Below are 19,298 nucleotides of genomic sequence, written 5' to 3'. Positions count from 1 at the left end.
TAAGCGCGTTGGGTTACGCTGCTGGTCAGGCATCTGCTTAGCAGATGTGGTGTAGCGCATATATGGATTTGTCCCAACGCAGTGACACCTACTTGAGTAACTGAACTGAACTCCATATGGCAACCAGTGAGTCAGTCCATGTGCTGCAATACCAACCCAACGCGACTGCCGGTGACAATCTGACATTGTTTTTTGTATCACCAGCCACAAAGAGTATGTTATTTCGGTCTTAGTCGACTTCCAAATTTCAGACACACTAGCGCGTACATGTGCACGTGCGTGTCATGTGATGTACACACAGAAGGAAAGAGATGGGGGGTTGGGGGGGGGGGGGGGGGTTAGGGGGGTGGAGGTGTGTCTGTTGTGTGTGTGTGAAATGTTCTGTGGGACAGAGACCAGGAAGTGTGTGTGTGTGTGTGTGTGTGTGTGTGTGTGTGTGTGTGTGTGTGTGTGTGTGTGTGTGTGTGTGTGTGTGTGTGTGTGGTACAAGAAATGTTATATGACAGAGAGAGAGAGATAGACGGGGAGGGGGAGATGGGGGGGGGGGGGGGAGGAATCAGGAGGTGGATGGGGGGTCATAATCAGAGCTCCGTGCGTAACTCTGAAAATATGGAGAATCATGCGAACGTGCTGTGCGTGCGTTGTATGTGTAATAGCGCATATTCGTGTTACATGTTGTGACTGAGAGAGAGAGAGACAGAGACAGAGAAAGAGAGACAGAGACAGAGAAAGAGAGAGGGGGAGAAAGAGATGAAGGAGGAAAGGGGGAGGGGGGAGAGAGAGCGGGAGAAAGAGACAGATTGTCAGCACAACGAAAAGAACAAACGAATGAATATAAAAATGCATGGCGCAATCAAACTCTCTATACTCATGCACTGGCATGTTCACAGCCACAACAGCGGGGGAAAAAAGTTCCACACTTTATCTGCGACTCTGCATGAGTTCGTGCGTGTTGTATGTGCATATCACTGTGCATATATGCACAGACAGACAGACAAACAGTTACAAACAGAGAGACAGCGGAGAAGCCAGAACTAGATCGCGTGTCTGTTTATTTGTGCGTCTGTTCACCTGCAGTGTGCCTGTACGCATAAAATCAACGTTAGCGATTCGACTCATTTGACGCTGTGCAATGAACACACACACCAGCCTTACGCACGCACGCACTCGCACACACACATACACACACCACCCTGCACTACCAACACGCGCATAATCACACACACACAATGTACATGAATACACCCCAACCCCCACCCTCCACTGTTTCGGTTGCGAGGACAATACAACAAGCAATTCATACACATGTCAGCCCCCCTTTCGGGCGACAGGTCATGTGGCAGTGATTCGTCAAGTTGCCATTTCATTTTCTGGAGCTGAATATGACATGGCGATTTGGTTGCTATTGTTCGAGTTTCTCTTTCGACTTTCCACCTCCGCCTTCTTTTTTTTTTTTTCTTTTTTTTTTCACCCCTTCCCCGACACTATCATGGAAACCGGATATCTGTGTTGCTAAAAATAAAGAGTATGGCTTACGTGATCATATCTGCAAACCGTGTGTGTGCGGTGCTGCTGCTGCTGCTGAAGATTAGACGATGACAATATCAAATAAGACTTTTCCCCTGTCGATTCCATTTCCCACAGACTCATATAATCATAAAGTTGTTATTTTTTTCTAAACCACGTTTAGATTTTTACTGACAGATTTTTACTATTTATTCATTTATCTATTCATTCATTTATCTATATCTTTTTTTTAGGAGGCCACAAAATGTGTGTATACCAGTGACAAAGGGGCAACTGTAAGTTCCAGAAAAAAAACCCGCTCCACTCCTGATTCTGGACCCATAAGAGTATCGACCATCAGATATAGATTGTCCAAGAAAGTATTGATTCTGTACACTGGCGCGAAGAAAGGAGAGAAAGAAAAAATACCGAAAGTGTCCGTATCTGGGTATCAAGTCCTTACAACTGGGTGTGAGCAGACTAGCCAAGAAACAGTGTCCAAAGACTTGTATGGTCAACAAGTCAAAACTATCGCTGCACAAGTTCCAGCGTTCATACTCCTTGGCAGAATGGAGAAAGTCGAAAGAGAAACCAAACAATAGCAACTAAATCGCCATGTCATATCCAACTCCAGAGAAGGAAATGGCAAATTCACGAATGACTCCAGAGAACGAAATGACAACTTTTTCTTGTTGTTGTTGCTATCTGGCGGTAAACCTTGACTGCTCTATTTCTACACTGTGGTTTTCTGGCAGCCGTCAACAGCACTTAACAATTATGTACATGGGTACATGCACCTAGCAGTAGCAGTGTGCTGGAGAGTGACGTGAGAGACAGGGAGACCAAGAGAAAGAAAAACAAGACAGACATGTGGAATAGGGAGTAAGAGAGAGAGAGAGAGGGAAGGAGGGAGGGAGGGGAGACTCGTACTTTGAGAGAACAGGATACAGTTATTCCTCTTTCCACTACATTCAGTTTCATCAGCGAGTCATCCATCATCTACATGCTGTGGTGTGGTGATTCAATATCGATTTTTTTCTTTTTCTTTTTGAAAAAGCGTTCCATCAAACTGGCAGTATACATTAAATTCACGAAGAAACCACACTATGAGCAGGCAGATATTTGATACCTCCAAGGAATTTATGAACCCCCTCACCCCCGAACACACACACACAATCTCCCCCCTCACCCCCCAACACACACACACACACACAATCACCAACCCATCCCATCCCATCCCACCTTTCCGAGGCACGAACTGCCTGGAAAGAGAGAAATTCTGCGAATTCCCCCACTTCAGCAGTTTGGCACAGACTTCGTCTGGGTTTTAAACTTAAGTCCTTGGCAAACCGTCTTTCAAGTCCACTATGTATACGCACGCGCGCATGTGTGTGTGTGTGTGTGTGTGTGTGTGTGTGTGTGTGTTTGCGGGTGCCTGTGTCGCGCGTGCTCGCGCCAATAGTCAGTTCATGGGATATTATTCAGGTGAAAGGCTTTGGATGTCCCTTTCAACGTAGGTGTTTTAAGACGTGTGTAATCATATCCACAAAATACTTTGCAAAAATAAGTCCTCGCTCAAGACTAAAAACACAGCATGAGACCTTTAGCGAATTCCCTAGCGTCTGGTCACAGTGTGTAAATGTGTGAGTGTGAGTGTGAGTGAGTGAGTGAGTGAGTGAGTGAGTGAGTGAGTGAGTGTGTGTGTGTGTGTGTGTGTGTGTGTGAGTGCGCGCGCTCGCAAGTGTGTGTGTGTGTGTGTGTGTGTGTGTGTGTGTGTGTGTGTGTGTGTGTGTTAGCGCGTGCGTATGCACGCAAAAAAAAAGAATGTTCCGGTATTACTAAAGGGCCTAAGTGCGTCAGACAAAAATGTGAATGTCATATTAAGGGCGTTTGGGAAAAAAGAACTCTCCTTAAACCTATGTCTGTCTGATTGTTTATTCATTTTACGCATGGCTGTGGAGACGGCAACATGTTTCTGTTGTCGAGGACTGGAGTTTCCACATCAAACCAATCAATGCCGTGCCACAAACCATAAATAATGACCTGATCAATTCAATTAACCGGTTAATAAAAGCCAGACAAAACAAAACAAAGGTGGGGCAACACCAGCGTCCTGCCTCTCAAGTCCGCCTCCCACCCCTTATGCCCCCTACCCCTTCCCTCCACCCCCCTTTAAAAAATACTTTAAAAAAATTTTTCAATTATCAACAACAACAACAACAAAATTTACGATCACAAAAAGTGTCACACCAGTAAATATCAACAGCAAGGAGTTAAGACTGTGTCGAGTAAGAACCCGCGTTCGTTCGTTTGTTAACATTAAAAAGGAGAAGAAAGGAAAGGGGAAAAAAAAAGTCCAAACACCACTCGTGTTCGTTATTAAACATACATTAAACCAGACCCACTTACCACCTATCACGTCCTCCACCCCCACCCCCACTAAACATCTGCCATTGGTGATGATAAATCGATTGCCACAAATCGATAGACAATCTGTCAAACCGCACGACACAATCAGTGACTCACCACCGCGTTTTAACACAAGTCGGGGAGAGACGATCGAGAGACTTTGTCAGCAAGAGGGGTTGGTGGTGGTGGGTGACGGGGGAGTGAAGGGGTGGGAAGCAAACGAGACAGAGAGAGGGGGAAGAATGAGAGAGAGACAGAGACAGAGAAAGAATGAGGGGGTGGGGGTGGGGATGAAAGACAGGGGTAGGGAGAGGGAGACAGACAGACAATCAGACAGACCGAGAGAGAGAAATGACGGAAGAAAAAGTGTTTGTATCAAGTTCGTGTGCTTGCGTTGACACGTAACGCGTGTGTGTGTGTGTGTGTGTGTGTGTGTGTGTGTGCGTGCCTGGGTGCACGTGCGTGGTTGTGTGTGTGTGTGTGTGTGTGCGTGTCTGTGTGTGTGCCTGCACGCGCGCGCGCGTGTGTGTGAGTGCGTGCACGCGCAGGGACATCTAACAAATCACTAATAAATGAACACAATTACAGTATGATGTCCAACTGTTAAGTATGTGGGTACACCCTTTATGTGGCTTGTTTTATGCGTGTGCACGTGTACAATACACAGTGTCTGTGAGTATGCAGGCTAAGACTTACAGACAAAATGCAGGAAACCGGCAGACAGACACACAGACAGACAGACAGAGAAACAAACAGGGAAACGGAGAGACAGTGCGTAAACACGCTCGCGCGTTTCGAGGCGATCGTCTGTCAACATTCACCGAGCTGTCTGCCCAGCGGCTGACAAAAAACAGGAGCCAAGGTTTCGGAGCAAAGAAAAAAAAAGAAAAAAAGAGAAAAAATGTAACAAAATACGACAGCCTCTTACCTCTCAAACCGAAGAACTTGTCTTCCATATCCATGGTGCTGACCACTGTCACAGGAAAAAAAGAAAAGCAAAACAAAAGCTACACTGATGATGACTGTCGAGATGAAATTCGAAGAGAACAGTCTTGTCACGCTCGATAGCGAGAGACCACCCCTCGGTCCATCAGCACAAAGTGTTTCAAAACCTCTGCACTCAACTCAGAACACCACACACACAATCTTTTAAAAGTCTGTCTCCTGTGTCGTTAAACCGTCACCCCCCTCATCATCGAGACACGCAAACCAGCTCTGTACCCTGTGAGAGAGTGAGAGATAGACAAAAGAAGTTCCGTCTCCCTCTCTCTTCCTTTCCAAGCACTGTATACTTGACACAAACACTCACGCACTGAAGTCAAAACCTTTTCTCAAAATCACCATCGCATGTAGGAGAGAACAATTATCCTTTTTTTCTTTCTTTTTTTACCACATACAAATCGACTCCCGACTATCTCTCTCTATGCGACCATGCTCCTCGCTGAACGTGGTAGCTTTGTTGTTGTTGTTGTTTTAAAGCGATGCTGAGAGCAGTTGGAAGAGGAGACACACGCACACCAAGGACCAAACTCCCAATGTTGTCCCCCTCTCACATCACAAGCCCCAGTCGCTGACTCAACACGGCTGCCCCGTTCTCTCTCTCTCCATCGATCCGTCGTCTCTCGTCGGTCGAACTCGCCGCAGACGAACTGACCGCGATTTTTATTTATATTCTCCCCACTCCCCCACCAGCCTCCTCTGTCTCTCTCTCTCTCCTTTATACAAACGTGTGTCAAGAGCTGCAAAAAAACCAGAACTAGTAGCATGGGAAGGGTTAGAACTAAAACCTGTCAAGTTTACGCTACGAATCAGCTCACGTGCTTGAGCGCTATCAGGCTGTAAAATCAAGGTGGTGGCGAGGGGTCCTGCACTGATAATAATTATAACCATGCCCCAGGTTCCACGATCACCAACAAGCCCATCTCCTCTCTGGTGTCGAGATAACTAAACGCCCATCTGTCAATGCCCCAAATAAAGACCCCCCTCCACCCCCACCCTCCCTCTCCATAAAATCCGGCCTTCAGCGTACTCGACGACAATGACCCGACTCCAAGACGATAAAATAAAAAATTAAAAAATCTCAAGGTTGCAGGTTAACATTACCTCAGGTCAAGCCTTGAGCAATAAATAACAGGCTATATAGTTAACTCTCCCTTAGTCTCAAATACTTTTTTCACCCTTTTTTTTTAGTTTAAAGAAACGAGAGGAAAATGCAACCCAGACTGAGCCTTCGCTTGCTTCCCACCACAAACCAGAACACATTAGTCGTGTAGACTGTAGTGCGAGCCTGATACAACTGTGCCTGGTTCATGACCGTGACAGGCGGCAAACGCGGTATTAGAGGGGGGGGGGAAAGGAAAAGAAGAAAAAAAAATCTGGTCGGGGAGAGCGCGAAAGGGATGAGGGGGTGGTTGGAGGAAGGGGGTGAGGGGGAAGAAGGGGTCCGGTGGGGATTAAAGCGACGCCATCAGGCCCGACCCCGCAAAGGTCAAAACAACGTCTGTCTGGTGTTGCTAGATACAAACCCCGTCCACCCATACCATATCCCCACCCACTTCACCCCCCAACCACACTGCCTCCCTGCAGCGGTACTCGATCAATCCCCGTCCCCACTTTCGGAGGATAATCCTGTGGCACTGATCACATCCAACACCTTGTTTAATCAAGGTCAGCCGACCATAAACAAGGCAGCAAAAAGACCTTGCTTCACTGAGAACCAAGCTGCACTCTAAGGCGATGACCGTATCACTCCTCGGCGAAAGTGAGGAGCTGGGGTGAATTCACACTTTAACAAAAAACACTGAACAAAGAAAAAAAGTCACTGGCGAAACGACGTTATCAATAATAACAATAATAAATTAATATTATTATTATCATTATCATTCTAACGAAAAATTGCTTTCATTTTCGTTTCACTCGTACCACGAAGCAGCGTTACACAGTACCCGCACCGGCAGAGAAACCGTTACTCCCAAAATTGATATGATAGACAATCGTGTTCGACACTGACCATCAGAGCTTAGAGCTTGGCCTCCGACCGAGGATAGGCGCTATATATGTGTCCATATCAATCAATCAATCAATCTGAACAGCAGAGGAGGCAACTGCTGTCCTGACTATCTGGGCGAGTATTTGATTAAAGTGGAGATCGAGTGTCTTGCCCAAGTTAGATCCCAACTCTCTCGGCCCAGAGGGCTTTAGGACAGTGGGCGTTGTCGCCCAATCCTGTTCGCTGTAAGGACTGCAGCACAAAGAAACCAGTGTGACCGACAGGCTTAGTAAATAAAGGCGGACGAGAAGAAACTGCTGACTGTGCATGCACCAGAACACCGCCTAAAAGGCTACACAGCCATCATTATATACATTTCCCATCATTCTGACTATTCATCTCGGCACCTCGTCACATGCCACCCTAACACCAACCCCACAACGCCGTGACGCCAAAATAGGCACAAGGAAACGACGGGGCAACCCTTGACAGTGTCTGTACACAACACTGGGCGTTTCACGGACTTGTCGCTGCGCGCGTGGACATGTGTGTGCGTGTGTGTGTGTGTGTGTGTGTGTGTGTGCAAGTGCACACGTATACATCTTACTTGTTTAAACCACCATTCTCAATCTTTCCAACCCTCAAGGACTTAAGAGGCTATGACAACCCCTCTCATGACGATCAGTCAAGCCGAAACCTGACCCCCTTTTCAGACAGGTAAAACTTCTCGCGCACTGTAATTACGCAGCCCCACACACCGGCTTATTTACATGCCAATGCTACCAGATTCCCACGGTTCAACGATGACCGCATTTAAGAAAAAGCTTCTCAGTTATGCACGTAACCGTACCGTGCACCATTTAAGGTACTCAATGCATATTTTACGTATCTGGAAGGGGGCGGGGGGAGCATACACATCTGGATGGACCGGGATCAATATTGCCAAGTACTGATGGAACTCTCACATAAGTTTAGTGCTTGTAGTCAGTTGATGGATGGGGTATGTAGCCTGTCACGGAATTCGGGTTGGGTTTTTTTTTTCGTTTTTTTTTTTCGCTCCTTTTCTTTCTTCTTTTTTTGTGCCAGTAAACACACTGTCCTGCTTTCCATCCGCTCCGATTTTTGTGCACTAATCGTTAGTCAACAATACAAATAAACAATATGCATACTAAGATCATCTTAACTCATGATCATGTGGCTTTTACCTGCAGATATTTCAAACACACTCAGCCTTCACGGCAATGCATCATTCAGTTCATGGCAAAAGCAAAAATACTATCTGCTATCTGCGTTAAAACCCACTGCACTCAGGTTAACAAAGACGAGAGAACAAAAACGACAAACGTTCAAATCACTGCGCTGAGGTTTACAGCGACTTCAGAACCGAGTCTCTTGGTCAGATAAAAACCGAACACACTCCCGATTGAAAGCGACGGGTGGAACAGTCTCTATTCCAGATAAAAAGTTCTTGCTCTCGAGTTTTACAGCGATGGGAAGAATTGGGTCTGTGTTCAAGTCATGGAAAAGCAACCGCACTCGATACTTAATACGCGAACAGAGCAAAACAAGTCTACGAAAAGAAAAAGTACAGCACCCACTATAAATTTACAGCCCCGCTCAAAGTGTCCCGAGTTTACAGCGAAGACAAACAACGCAGCACGGTCCAAAACCAACTGCACACTCCGTACGACAAGGGTTTACAACAACCACTCCACATCTGTCACCAACTCCATCATCTCACATGACAGCTGCGAGTAGAGGTTTGTCCCGGACATCAATGCTGACCGACTCTTGCTGGTAAGTCGACAAAAATGACCGGAAAAACGAGTCATTCTAACCAAACACCGCACAAAGCAGGCAGACAGGCACGCCCTTCTGGGCGGACAGACGAACGCTCTTAAAAGTGGACACTCCAGCGGACAACGCTCTCACGACCGCTGCCCACGCTTTCCCCCCTTCTCCACACATAACGTACGACTGGGACTGAATGAAAGCAATGAGAGGGGGTGTATACGACAAACATTAGCAAGAAGGGTGGGGAATGAGAGGCGAGGGGGTAAAGGGGAGAAAAGCCGCGCGACACAGAAGCTTGCACGGTCTGTGGAGAGGTGGGAGATGGAAGACGGAAGGCCTTGAGGGGGAGAGGGGGGGGGGGGGGGGGGACGGGGATGGGAACAATCCTACCGCTCTACTTCTCCACAATTACTACCACCCCTTTTCCCCAACAACCCAATCCCACCGTATTAAAAAAAAAAAAAAAAAAATGAAAAGAAAAGAAAAAAAAAAAGAAGGGGGAGGAGGGGGGGATGGGTGGGAGGATGGTCTTCCGTTATCTCATTCGTGTTCCGGCAATCTATTTGATACGGGACTCGGGAATAGTACATGATGGAATCAGGATGAGGATGAGGAAAATCTCTCTCTCTCTCTCTCTCTCTCTCTCTCTCTCTCTCAACACACACACACACAGAGTAGATGAACTTACAGGAGCGGCCGGTCAGTCCGGGGTAGTAACATGGGAGCGGCTGTTCTCATTGAACCCAAGCTGCTGAACATAAACACTGGGCACGGACTTACTTTCTCACCCACAAGGGTCAGCCAACGGAAGTGCGAACACGTACAGCGGCCAGGTTCATTTCACGCTCATTTGGTTTTCTGGACTGGAACGTGCAACAAACCTGTGACTGGGAGGGAACAGTTTACTTGCTTAGTGCCAAGATACACGATCTTAAGGACTCTATTTAAGTGTACATTATCGGCTAACTTCAAAAGCCGTGTGGAATTCGTGATTCACAGAATAACAACCCAGCTTTAAATTCCATGGAACCGCAAGGTTACGGACACATTTTGATAAATGATCTGTATCAAACATAACAGGCTTTTTGTTTGTAAAGGTAAAAACAACTACCAATGATAACCACTCCATTCTTGTTGTCTGTGGCCCAGTTGACAAAGGGCGCAATATCATGTCAGAACTTCCATTGAGCTTCAATGAACCAATGACACTTTTGACGATAAATTTGGTAAGGTGGAAGCAAATCACAACGAAGAACACAAACACCGCTCGATAAGAATTAAGGCAGCATTATAACTACATATTAACTATAATTCTCAGTCTGTGACAGTGAACAGCAAAACTTTAAAATAAAATTATCCTAACATCGCTACAAGATGAATTTACTGTTTTATCTTGCTTTCATTCTGAAACCACAGCCAAGTCATTCAGCTTCTGCTCACACAACACACACCCCATAGTTTTGGTTATGTTCACGATTTTCAGCTCAACCCTTTACGCTATTGATCCAACTTCCTTGACGTGCTAAATTCCATTTCAACGAAAGGCACGTTTCTTAAACGGAAATTTGAAAAAAAGAAAAAAACTAAATCTCACACAAATCAGGAAAACTACTAACCACATTCACGTTGCATATAGGTATGGGAATGTCTAACACCTGCTTCTCCCACGTTCTGTATAGGTCTCGCTCTATCGATCAAACATTCCTCCACTCAAAAGTAAACGGAGTTCGTACACCGAGAGCTCAAATTTGCTTCCACAAAACCAACCGTTCAGTGTTCGTTTTTTTTTTTTCTAATACCTTTTTTCCTTTCTTCAAAGCTATTGAAGGCAAATAAACAACATTTCAAACTGCACTTTCCGGTTTTGTTGTTCTTTTTTTTCTCTTCTCTCTTTCGATGTGTGTGTGTGTGGGTGGGGGTTAGGGGGGGGGGGGGGGGGGGGGGAGGGGATTTCCTAACGGTTAGGGTACAAGCTCACAATATCGGTTAGCGGCAGTCTGTGTTGTGAAGGACTGATTCTTTTTTTGTTTTTGTTTTGTTTTTTGTTTTGTTTTAAACAGATGTCCCATGTAAAGGCTCTTAATTGTTCTCTGGGGGTACTCAATAATAATTTCACGTTACGCACGCCCTAACCCCGTCCCCTGTAGTCCATTATTTCGTGATCTATAGAACACCCCAACCACATTCATCTCCCTCTGTGTGTGTGCGAGCGCTTCTGTGTGTGTGTGTGTGTGCGCGCGCGCGCGCGCAAATTATGTATGTGTCAGTGAGCATGAGATGGTGGATGTGGAATAACGGGAGGGTTCAGGGCGACCGAAGAAAGAACTAAAAGCGTGTTGGTTTTGTCTGTCTTTGATCCCTTACCCACTCCCTGCCCTCCCGCCTCCATACCCAAGATAACTCTTCTCTTCCAACACAGCAAAGGCCGTGCATATTCTCTCTGGCTTTAACGTCAAGAGAGAAATGAGACAGAGATACGGAGTGACAGAGAGACAAAAGAAGTAAATGACAAAGGCGGGGATGAAGAGGAGGTGGAGGGATATGGACAGACAGGATGCTCCACTGCTGGGGCAAGTCGACAGAAGGGCGACAATAAAAACAGCGTTTTGCCCGGGCTGTGCCCCTCCTAGCTTCCCGCACCCACAACCACATCCATCCACTGAGACTCGCTCGCTCGGTGGGCGGGCTTTCCACACAATTCTATAACAGCGCCATAACTCCTCCTGACCCCCACACACCACTCGTCGTTAAATCACAATGAAAAGGGGGAATGGGATACCCTTCTTTTTCAACTTGGGGAGGGAAAAAAAAGAAAAAAAAAAAAGAAAAAAAAGAGACAGCCCGAGAAAATATTCAATGAAAACAGAGGAACTGAATACTTACACACAAAAAAAAAAAAAAAAAAAAAAAAAAAATATATATATATATATAAGAGCAAATAAAATACTCTAAAGCTTGAGAGCCCGAGAAAATACTCAATGAAAACAGAGGGAGAAGACTTTTTTAAACTATAAAATAAAATAAACCCTAAGCATGACAGCCTGAGAAAATACTCGGTTTCATTCATCGCTTCCAACTCACGTAATCTGTGCAAACCACCTTTTATTGGTTTATATCATCTTTTTTCTATTTTTCATTTGATTTGAACCCAGCGGGTTTCTGATTCACCCATGACAAGATTACATGCAAAGTGATATCTTCTTATAATTAGACCCGACACCACGCCTGAGCCCCAGTGAACTGCTCAATCACAAAAACAGGTGCTCGATCCTAATGAACAGTATTCTCAATGACTAACGTGTTTCAGCGCTGACCTGTATCAAAACTGACATAGAATCGTGGCAATGAGCTGACTAGAAATCAAGACTCTTCAGGTCATATACATATTATTACCTACACTTTTCCTGTTTATCCCATGATGGTTAGATTAAATGTAGACAGAATTAGTGTCTCGTCTACTCAAAACTTGACCTTCACTCAAAATCACTTCTCTGAAAAATCGAACCTGAGATTGCAATGCTTCTATTTTCTCTCCACTGTGCTGCTTATTCAGGACACACACACACACACACACAGAGAGAGAGAGAGAGAGAGAGAGAGAGAGAGAGAGAGAGAGACTTATGTAGATAGATAGATAGATGCATAAGTAATGGGTAAAGCACAGGGAATGACGAAGTCACAGTGTTTACCTTATGACTATGACAAAGCGACCAGTCCACGTCTCCGGACATCGACCCAACAACGTTTAAAAGAAACAACTATTCACTCATTCACTCCCATCCTCGTCCGACGCGTCCCCCCAAACCCCCCAAAATAATCCTCTGTTTTCCATTTCAAAAGGTATATTACTATATATATATATATATGATAGTCAGTCGTGTCCGACTATGACCATCAGAACAGCAGAGGAGGCAACTGCTGTCCGACTATTTGGGCTAGAATTTGATTATAGTGGAGAGTGTCTTGCCCAAGTTACATCCCCACTCTCTAGGCCAAGAGGGTTTTAGGACAGTCGGCGTTGGGATGGTTCCCAAAGGCCAACTAACCCCCCAAGGCTGCAGCACTAAGAGCCAGTGCAATTTTACCTCTCAGTTTGAAAAAAAGTTACTGAAACACGAAAATAAAGAGAAAAAAAAGAATAGAGAAAGAGGCAAAAACGAACAAACACACTACTTTGTCCTGTTTCCTTTTCACATGCACTGTCCTCTGACCTCATACGTCAAATTTCGTTGATTTGCATCCCCCCACCCTCACCCCCCCTCAAGCCTCCCAACACACACACTATTCCAACTCCCTGTACCCCCCCCCCCCCCCTCCTTCCTCCTCTCGTTCGTTTCTCCACAACAATACATTGTAATGTCTGTTCTTGCTACACAACTTTTCTTAACCCAAGACGTTTTTGTTTGGGTTTTTTTCTGTCAGAAAAACACCGGGATATTGGGGGAAATTTTTTTTAAACATCCGATTAAGGCATATGCATATGAAAGGAGTGGGAAATTATCAAAGCTCCAATATAAATACTCCCTGCAAGTATCCGCTAAACAGCTTTCAAACCGAGCAGTGCAAAACCACCAAAGATCATGCAGCGGACCAGTCAGTTTCTTGTGCTCCCCGCACCCCCCCACCCCCCGCCACCCCTTTTTTCCCCCCTAAGCTTCCAGACTGGATCAGTGAATGGGTTTGGACGCTTGTCAAAAAAGGAGGATTATCCCCCTCTCACCCCCATTCCTCCCCCCCTCCGACATCCCCCCACCCCCCAAACCTAGAGACAAAATAGACCAATTAATTATCCCACTACGAGTGTGCCGAAACTTACAACGTAACAAAGCACCCACCCATGCTTTAGTGAGCGCATGCACGCAGAACAGAACCACAGCTTTCATGCACCATCACGCCCACACGTACACCAGTGCACGACGACATCTGTTTCATCCGTGCAAGCCTGCTCCTGCTTCGTCGCCATCATTATTAGTCATCAATAACAACCTCGGCAGTGGCGTCAACTCAGCCGGTCCACAGACGAAGCCAGCCAACGGCGGAAAAGAGCTTTGCATGAATATTCAGGGGGAAAAAAACCAAACAAACAAAAACAAAAAAACACGGTGACGTTGGTGTGGTGGGGCGGTGGGGGGGTTAGTCGTTTGGATCTGACGACAGATTGGCGGATGTCATGGTCGACGTGCATGTGTGTGTGTGTGTTGTGTGCCTGTGCGTGTACGTGTATGTGTACGTACGCGTGTATGTACGTTTTTGCTGTGGATGATGACCTCATAGTCAAGTTATCCTATCATTTCTGATAGACGGATCAAACAGAAAATCAGTAGTTAAAAAAAAAAAAGAGAAAAAAAAAAGTAACAGCATCATTTATTTCACGGCAAAATATGTTTTCTCAGTCAGTTTCATGGTTACGCATAAAGTCAGCAGATAAATAAATCGATATCGTGACAGAAAGTCTGCTCAAGACGACAAATTTCGGATTGAAAATGAAATACATCTACCGTCTCTACAATTTAAAAAAAAAATGTATATTCACAGTTCCGGGAACACGACTGGATGCGAAACAACTCTACTGCAATTCATACAAAAATACTATATTAAAACTGCACGGGCTTGTTTTTCTTTAAGAATCGAACCACCAAACATAGATTAATGTTCTGCTGCAGCCAGTGCTTCAAGAACTCCATACAAAGCGATAACCGAACAAAATGGGAGAAGTGGAGCTTCACTCGTAGTGTGAAAAGCGTCGACCGTCATCAATCAAATCAAATCAGGCATACAGTAGACATAACATGTATACGCATACAATTTGGACTACGAACAACAGTTGGGACTTCGGGTTGAGGAGAAGGAAGGGGTGGGTTCCGAGGGGGTATGGGGGGCCGGGGAGTGCCGTTTCCATAAACGACTAAATCATGAAAACAAACGGCGACATCTGCAACGGCCTTCCCCCCCAATCTCTCTTTCACCCTACTGCCGCCCCCACTACATTCACCCCACCCTCTCCCGTGGCGTCCTTACCGACCCGCATTCTTTCATCACCATCATGACGGCTGCCGTGCGGGCAACGTATTGGCATGTCGTCGTCGCCATCATCACCACCAACCGAAAGAAAGAAAGAAAGCTGCCCTCAGTACTCTTTCATCATCAGCTGCTGCTTGGAAATGCCAACAAACCGCAGAGCAGACAGGGTAATGTTCCACCACCTACAGTACGTGTGAGCTTCAAACTTAGTCATGGGTGAAAGCGGAGACAACGTTCTTTGGTGAATCTGTAAGCACCTTTTCAGACGCGAGGGAGATAATTATATATAAAAAAAACTTTGATGCTTGAGTCATCCCTGTGCGTCTCATCCACATTCTACCGATGAAGCAGTTACACATAATTATGTGGAACGAAAATAGGTATACAAAAAACAACAACAATAAAAACAGCAATTAAGATATAATACTTATCTCTGAAAAAAAAAGTTACTTTTTTCCCCAAGCAACCAATTCTGTTATGCCGCATACTCCATTGAAATCAAAATATAACACTTTGCACGAGTTAGGATTTTTTTTTTTTTAAGTCCAAAAAACAGATCACGCGAAAGAAACAAACAAAACAATACTAAACAATGAAATAAAAACAACATGAATCCAGACAGATTCCGTTTGGTTACCTCCATAATCACCACCTCGCAGTGACAGCAGCAGCAGCAGCTACACAGGCATCAAGCATACCGCCACGAACGTTTCTGGAATCTGCTGCCTCGTCTCTCCGGACAAATTCTACACTGAGAGGAATATATCCGGGCACGTACTGCCGTATAACCTAATTATGTACCTACACCCTCCAACTGCTGAACGTGCAACTCTGGACACGAACACAACACTGCAGTAAGGGTACCCCTTGCTGCATCCCAACCACCGGCATTCTTTCTCGTCTTGCTTTTCGTCAGCCACGCGCACGCGCGCATGCACGTATGCAAGCGCGCACGCATGTCTCTGCTTTAAACAGTATCTGCAAGTTCTTTCTTCTTCTCGTTCGTCAGATGGGACACCTCATCTGCAAGTTCAACGAAAGCTGGTTGCTGCGTAAAAGATTCTTCTTACTTTAAAAAAAATATATATATATATATATATTTTTTTTTTTTTTTTTTTTTTTTTTTTAAATCATCGGAAGAGAACACGGGGAGAGAACGAGGGAGAGGGAGGGAAGAAACAGACAGACAGACAGACAAACATAGACAGAGTGGCAGACTGTACATGATGCATGCCAGCCGACAGCGGTGGTCGATAAGGGATGAAACTATTACTGAAAGCACGTGAAAAAATAAATCCTTCTTCGAACAAAAAGCTGGCGAACAAAAAGCTGGCGGGCAAAATGTGAATAGACCTTTCACATGACATCAAATATACGTCATAATGATTATATAATCAATGCACTGGCGTAAGACGCCCCCTTCCCCCTCCCCACAGAGAGAGAGAGAGAGAGAGAGAGAGCTTCGATTATCTCCTGTGTTAAATCACACACACACACACACACACACACACAGTGTTCTCAGTTTAAATAAATCATCCCTCTCTTTCCGACGACACCTGTGCAAACGGTTAGCGGACGACTCCCCGCCCCACTCTTTCTCTCTCTCTCTCTCTCCATTCATTGTCACCAGATCTGATTTACAATCAATCGAATGCACACCCATCGTGAAAGCATACAGCATATATCCTTCCAGCCAGAAATGTTTTAATAACAGACACATGGAAACAAAAACCACTCCAGCTGAAGTCACGCAGTTTGGTGAAAAAAAAGGTGGTCAGTGGGAGAAACTAGACTGGAAGAACAGAAACGGAAAAAACGAGGCCAACGGAAAAGATGTTTTCTTTTTTAATCAGACAGACACAGACAGAGAGGACAAAGATCCATCGTGCCCGACACAGGAAAATCCCTCTGTTTCGGATGAATGCTGAATGGGATAGTTCTAAACAGATATATATATCAGTCTGCACTAAATCTGGCACATATGACGCAGTGTTTAGCTCAGGTTTTGATTGTGTAGAAACACCAGCTATGATTCTCTCTAACATCTCTAAGCATTCAGCGACGAAGAGGAAAAGACCTTGAGGGGGCTTCTCCACTGTTGTTCAGACTTCATCACCATCGCTTCTGATCTTTTGACTTTTATACACATCTGAAACCAAGAATTTTGACAAAAGAAAGAGTGACAAACTTGCCCAGTGGCAACGGTAGCATCAAACGTCTATTCACATTTTGCGAGTGATACGAGACGAACGCTGTGCGTGCGTGCGTGCGTGCGTGTATGGAGAGAGAGAATTTGGGGCAGGTAGACTTTCACAAAATCAATAAACGTGCAGGGATCGGGGTGTGACACCGAGACTGAATCAAAAAAGAAAAGAAAAAAATCCCTATCTCTTCCCCAAATATCCTGAAATACACCACCTCCTTTACGAAGAGAGTGTTCACCCACCATCCACTCTCAAAGAAACGTCTTGTGATCAATAATGTACGTTGTCCAAACCAGCAAACGACGAAAAAGTGCTCAGCGGCCAACGTGCGTCCAGCAAATAAAAGCGATACCCCCCCCCCCCCCCCCCTTTCTTTTCTGCCGTTGTGGTTTCTTCACAGCCAGGAACCAGACGTTCGTATCTAACATGATTATATTGTTTTTGATGAACTGATCAGGGTGTCTATCATCCGGCATCGGTAACGGACTCTTTCGGAGGTCAGCGACAATAAACATGACACTATCCTTCGTTGCTATTTTCGTCTTAATTACGCTCGCGAGAAGAAGAAACGAAAAAAAAAAAGCTTTCATATGACAAAAGACTAATACATGACATATAGTGTAGTTTGAGCCTTATGAGTCACGTTTATGATGCACAAACGAAAAACTTGTTCGCCCCCCGCCCCCCTTCCGGTCCACCCTCCTTCCCCTCCCCAGTGTGTGTTGTCAACGTCCTGGTGCACTGTGTCCTGGTGATTTGTGTATCTTCCGTTTGTGACGGGGCTGGTCGTCTGTGAGGAAACCGACGTCATACAAACGTCACTCGCTTTCTGAGACAGGTTTTCAAGAGTGGCGTCTCCGAGTCAACTTTCCTTCCGCAAAACCATAAAAACAGTAAAACATTAACCCGACAGCTCTTCCTCTTACTTGACATAACCTTCCTCCTCCTCCTCCACCCTCTCTCCTTCTCTTTCCCGGTTAGTGCATAACATTAACCCTTTCACCGCCAAGCTCGCATTTATGCACAGGCGTGGTAGAGAACCCATGTCACTGTTATCCATGAACCTACTGCTCTTAATGTTCGGTGGTAGGATAGGCCATATTTTCTACACATCGCAGGGGGGAATCCCCAGCTATTCTTAGCCACTGTCTTTTCTGTGTTTATACCACAAGGAAATTTTGTACTCAAATTGAAAGGGTTAAAACATGTACTCGATAGTTTCTCTCTCTCTCTCTCTCTCTCTCTCTCTTTGTCTCTCTCTCGCTGTATGCCATTTATCTATTTTCTATTCCATTAATAACATTGTGAGCATGTGTGTACATGTGTGTCAGGGCATGATGGAAAGAAGCTTTCAACGTATTCATTCCGTCCTCAATAAAACATCTCTCTCTCTCCGGACTCAGTTTCATGCTACAAGAAGTAGAAATGTTAGCCCGAGTCTGAAAGTGTGTGCAATGACGCCTTTGATTATAGCCGGAGAGAATATGAAACGACTTTGGGGTTGTGGAATTATATTTTTAAAGGCACAGATGCCCAGTATATGTCACAAGAAAACGAACTGGCGACATGACATCATACAAGGGCTCAACAGACGTTTCCTATCAGCGAAAGTCAATGCAAATCCCTCCATAGCTGTTTCAGAATATAGGTAATGTTTAGGCAAGCAGTTCATATAATAAAGACACCAGCTAACAATTTTGCGGAGGGGGAGGGGGGGGGGGAATAAAGCCACCAAGTTCCGTTTCATGTCACAAGAAGATGGATTGGCGACGTGACATCACATAAATGCAAAGTAGTTCCTTTACTGGTGTAAGCTGTGTCAAACCCGTCCAATTCCAAGGCCAATTTGGCAAGCAACTCATTATACATCATATATATATATATATATATATATATATATATATATATATATAGACGTCAGAACGCGCGCGCGCGCGTGTGTGTGTGCTTTTTTTCCTTTTTTTTTTTTGAGGAGGGGTGGTGGGCAAGGGTGGTGGTGGTGATGCAGGGGCGGGGAGGGGGGACTACCAAACTCCGTTCCATATGACATGACGCCGGACTGGCGACCCGCGGACAACACACATGCACAAAATGACTCCTTTTAGCTGAAGCTGGGGCAAACACGTCCACAACTGTTTTAGAATACATGAGCTTGGTCCGGCGAGCCACTCATAATCAAGGTAAACCAAGAAACTACTGCAGGTTTAGAATAAAATAAAATAAAATAAATCTACTGGATTCTATTTCCGGCCACAAAAGTACGGATATGAAGCATCTTGGCATCATAACATATGCACATATACATACAGTAACTCTTTTCAACGTAAACTGGGGATAAACCTGTCCAAAGCTGTGTGGGAACACACACACGGTCA

The 19,298-nt window shown here is 45.2% G+C and overlaps 1 protein-coding gene across 4 annotated transcripts in view; it reads right to left on the bottom strand.

The window, feature by feature from the left end:
• LOC143288411 (cytospin-A-like) overlaps positions 1-19,298 on the bottom strand; it is a 94,385-nt gene that overhangs the window by 51,609 nt on the left and 23,478 nt on the right. The window contains exon 1 of one of the 4 annotated variants that reach the window (XM_076596851.1): positions 4,844-5,641. The exons of the other annotated variants lie outside the window; for them this stretch is intronic. The gene's annotated coding sequence lies outside the window, so the exon portion shown is untranslated. Of the gene's footprint in view, positions 1-4,843; positions 5,642-19,298 lie in introns of those variants that run through there. 4 annotated transcript variants of the gene reach the window in all.

This window comes from Babylonia areolata, chromosome 12 (genome assembly GCF_041734735.1).
Source record: "Babylonia areolata isolate BAREFJ2019XMU chromosome 12, ASM4173473v1, whole genome shotgun sequence".
NCBI classification, from domain to species: domain Eukaryota; kingdom Metazoa; phylum Mollusca; class Gastropoda; order Neogastropoda; family Buccinidae; genus Babylonia; species Babylonia areolata.
The sequence above is the reverse complement of the archived record's forward strand: the minus strand, read 5'-3'. Positions and strand labels throughout refer to the sequence as shown.